This window comes from Octopus bimaculoides, chromosome 7, assembly GCF_046866305.1.
Source record: "Octopus bimaculoides isolate indiv1 chromosome 7, ASM4686630v1, whole genome shotgun sequence".
NCBI lineage: Eukaryota > Metazoa > Mollusca > Cephalopoda > Octopoda > Octopodidae > Octopus > Octopus bimaculoides.
Window position 1 is genome coordinate 4,496,954 of NC_142934.1, and position 5,000 is coordinate 4,501,953.

The following is a 5,000-nucleotide window of genomic DNA, read 5'->3' on the forward strand; positions in this document are numbered from 1 at the left end:
TATTTGTCAGTCTGTGTCCGTCAGTCTGTGTCCGTCAGTCTGTGTCCGTCAGTCTGTGTCCGTCAGTCTGTGTCCGTCAGTCTGTGTCCATCAGTCTGTGACCTCTGCATTTTCACTTTATTCAGTGCATGTCTTTGTCATTACATCAATTTATAACATTATTTCTGCGTCAGACATCTAATATCATACATTTCTACATTGTTTAAGCATTGGACTAGCGTAGTATCTATGTATCTGCATGCTTTCAACATCTCAGCTACTATCCCTAATGAACCCAACTGTTTTCCTTGTATTTATCTCGTTAATTACCTCACTAACCATGCTTGAGCGAACTTCAGTAGTTGGCAGCTCCCCAACCCACCTCCCGGCTGCTTTGTTTTTTTCCACATTGCGAAGATTTTACTGTCCCACTCTCAAATTCCAAATTCAACAAATTCATACATTGTAACATTTCCATACTTCTGTCTCGTTCTCCGAAAAGGCTGCTGCTTTCCTCTGATCTAATCACATTTTAGCTTATTTCTTATATGAACGTTCTTCTTTCCAATTTAAAGTCCTTTATGTCTGTCATTCTTATGGTGCAAAACATTAAAAACGTTCTCACTCTCAAATTCCTTCCTGACTAATTAAACATATATCTTAATCGGGGGTAAGGTGAACTGGTAACGAGTCTCTATCTTAATGTTTCCTGCCTACCTTTCTGATGTTCCTCATTGCTATTCCTCTGTCTTATCCATTCCTTCTTCCAGGCACTTCATTTGGCTCTTTCACTTCATTCCACTCTGGTTATCTCTCTACTTATCCATTCCTATCTAAATTGGCACCATCCAGTGCCAATTGGATGGAAATGTTTTGTCTGACAGCGGAAGACGAAGGGTTTTCCTTTTCTTTTTAATTTTCCATGCTTCATGCTCTGGCATCTCAACTATTTCGCCAAACCAAACTTACCTATGGCACAATGTGCCAACACAGACAAAGACAGAATTAAATCAGATAAGATAAACACCATAACTATATCAATTTAACATAATCGTACACACTTAGTCAAAATTATATTTAGTGTGTTCTACTAACACACTTCTCTGGTATATCTGCCACTTTCTCTCTCAAATTTTCTGGTCCACTTATAAATATTGTGTATAATGCAAATTAAACATATGGCTGTTATTTTATGAAGGATATACAAGTTTACCTTGTACATTACGTTCAGTAGACCTTGTGCCAGCACTCAGCTACTCTATCTACCTCTGTCTCTCTCTCTCTCTCTCTTTATCTATCTATTTATCTATCTATCTATCTATCTCCACACACACACACACACACACACACACACACACACACTTGCACATAAAAGAATGCCTGACTTTGTTTTACTTAAAAGTCAGCAAGAGTTCCAGTGACACACACACACACACTCTATATATACATACATATATATATATATATATATAAATATAAAGTGTGTGTCTGTGTGTATGTGTATGTATTTATATATATATATGTGTGTATGTGTATATATGTCTGTGTGTATGTGTGTGTATTTATATATATATATATGTGTGTGTGTGTATATGTATATATATATGTATGTATATATAACTATATGTATGTATATATGTATACATAGTTATATGCATGTATATATAGTTATGTGTGTGTGTTTATATATATATATATATATATATATATATATATATATGCTTAAAAAGGGCAGTGACAATGAAAATGGATATCAGCAAAGATATTTTGTGTTTCTGACACTTGTTGGGAATGTCAGGTATGTTGTTGTAAGTTAATCAAGTGTTGGCTATCACTGAAGCAGCAGGTGGGTTGTGGGAGATGATTGTTGTGATAACGATGATGATGATGATGGCAGCATCTGAATGATGATTCCCTCTTTACTCAGAGAAAGAAATAGATAGACAGACAGGTAGGTAGAGTGGTAGATAGATAGGTAGATGGATAGAGAACTACATTGATGGATAAGGATCCAGGTGTATACTTCAGGTGAGGAAGAAATGGAATCTGTGGCCTGTATGATTTTTCAAAGTTCAGCTTATTTCAAATGTAGGAACAGTGGATACAGCAGAAGATGCATGTATAAGTGCATAGGTGTACTGCATGTGTATCTGCATTTGTTTGTGTATATGTGTGTGTGTGTGCAGAGAACAGCTCTTCTTTCAACCATGTTGCAGCACCTTATATGAAAAGTATAGAGCAAGCATAAACTCAATAGGGAAGCCTTAGTTGACAGAACTTCCACCATACACAGATATCTCACTCACTTTTATTCTGAATTATCTTCACAAGTTAATAATCTCTTTTAACCCTTTCATTACCGTATTTCTGTTGAAATGCTCTGGGTTTCTTTCAATTAATTTTAAATATAACAAAGAATTTAGTAAAATAACTTAGTTATCATTCAGATAGTGTTAGGAACATAAATTGTGACTAAGGTTTGGTGGAAGATTTTAATTCAAAACTTATGAAAACAAGACATTTGTACTACAGAGCCAGAGGTGGTTTCAGCCAGGCTGGTATCAAAAGGGTTAAGAATTGTTTCTCTATTATATATTTTAACCCTTTTGTTACCATATTTATTTTGAGATGCTCTGTGTTTCTTTCAATTACTTTAAATATAACAAAGAATTTAGTAAAATAACCTAGTTATCATTAAGTTAGTGTTAGGAACATAAACTGTGACTAAGGTTTGGTGGAAGATTTTAATTCAAAACTTTTTGAAAACAAGATATTTATACTACAGAGCGAGAGGCAGTTTCAGCCGGATTGGTAACGAAAGTTACTATGTCCTTAACTGACACAATCCAAGTCTCCAGAAATTCTAGATTTTCTTTTCATCTCCAATCCTATCGTTTGGCCGACCAGCACAGTATCTCCCCCATTGAATTGGCTGATTATTTCATCCCCCTCATCATCATCATCATCATCATTGTTGTCATCATGTTAATGCTCACTTTTCCGCACGTGCATGGATCAGATGGTATTTATTGAGGTAGATTTTCTACAGCTGGATACCTTTCCAGTCACCGACCCTCACCTGTTTCCAAGTAAGGTAATATTCCACCACCCCCACTTCATGGCTGGACATATTTTTGCAGAATTTTAAAATGAATATTAGGGTCTCATCCATTGTCTTGTATTTCAAGATCCTCTGCATGACCTCCTGCAAGTTCAAAGCCAGGAATCTGATCTGTGAGGCCCTGCTGATAACTAAATCCACACCCTGCTGCCGATGCTTTGATCTGTTGTCATTAGGGTTTTGTCTGTCTCCTACCCTTCGACCAGTCTGGCCTGGTAAGACCTGCCTGAAGATTTCTCTCCCTCCAGCATAGCTCTTCGAGTCAATGGAGCGCACAGGCACTTCACCGCGACAATGTACTTGTTGAATTGGCCATTGACTACACAGTAAATGCTACTGGTAACATGTAACCCAACACAACCTGTCACATGGTTGGGTCGTTGGCGCCTAAACTGGCAACAACCCCATCAAGCTTGCTTGGTTGCTTGCATGATTGTTGGACACCCTGCAGGACAAAAAAATAAGACCCGTCAAAGAATTGAATAAATAAGAAAACTAATAGAAAAAAATAACATAAGTTCTGTGGTCAATTGGTCAATTTGACTAAAGCCCTTCAAGGTGGTACCCCAGCATGGCCACAGTTGGAACCAATTTTCCATTATTCTGCTAAATGGATTGATATGGAAATGTATGACCACCACATATTCCTATTCTTTCTTGCCATTGATGGCATCTATGCAATTTGTCACAATCTTGTCGGAGACTCTCAGACTCTCTCATAAAAAGACAAACAAACAAAAAAACACAAGCTGCTGCTACTGGTGTGTATCTGTATACATTGATTTTATCACCAACATTATTATAATCATCTTTCCCTGGGTGGTATATCTGTTATCAACACTGCCATCGTCATCACTACCATTGCTATCAATAAATATTTGGCATGAGGATAAATGCCACTGCCATTATCATAGTCACCAATAGTAACACTATGAAATGGCAGCAGCAGCACTACTATTGTATCCTTCACTAATAATTCTACCATTATAGCCATTGCCACTAACAACATCGACACCACCCAACAATCATCAACAGCAGCATCACCATTGCTAATAGTAAAGGTATTATTATGTATACCATTAACATCACCATCAATGTGGTGACTTGATCAGCTAGAAATAGCAGCCAAATCACCATTATAACTAGCCAGCACTGTAAATAACAGGTTGCTTCAATGTGGTCAGTCAACCAAGAAATAGCAGCCAAATCATCCTCAAATGATACCCCCTTTCACTGTTTTTTTTTCTTTAAAATAGGAAGGATACACAAAGTAGTCTTAGATAACTCGAGAAGAGTTGGAATGGTTAAAGCTGATGGATCATAGACCTGCTTGATCAGGAATGACCTAGGGCTAAACAAAAACGATACTGAACAACAAGGTATCAAGCTGTATCTAATGTAGTTACTGCACCCGCTAGAAATAACAACCCAATATCCCTCAAATCTTACTTTATTGTCTTGAGAAAAGAAAGGAAGACATTGGATGTTGTAGTCCAAGGTATATTTCTACTATGAATGTGTTGGTGGTCATGGTGAGAATGTCTTGTGATCATGGGTTTGTCCAGTCAAGTCCGGCCTTGAGTTAAACAACAACAACAGCAACAATGTAAGTCCGATCTCCACCATTTTTAAAGCACTCACTAACACAACCACTGCTGGCATTAAACTCACCACCACCACCATCAGCATCATCATCATTAATGTCATCAACCATCATCACCATCATCATCACCATTGTCATCATCATCATCATCATCATCATCAAAATAAACATCATCATCATCAACAACATCGTTAGCATCAGCGTTGTCGTCACCATCAGCATAGTCATCATCAATATCATCATCGTCAGCAGCATCCTCGTCGTCGTCGTCATCACCATCAGCAGGAATGTTTGCAG

At 37.5% G+C, this 5,000-nt stretch overlaps 1 protein-coding gene across 6 annotated transcripts in view; it reads left to right on the forward strand.

Annotated features, from left to right (window-relative positions):
- LOC106873584 (CD9 antigen) overlaps window positions 1–5,000 on the forward strand; it is a 166,583-nt gene that overhangs the window by 86,502 nt on the left and 75,081 nt on the right. The gene's annotated exons all lie outside the window — the stretch shown is intronic.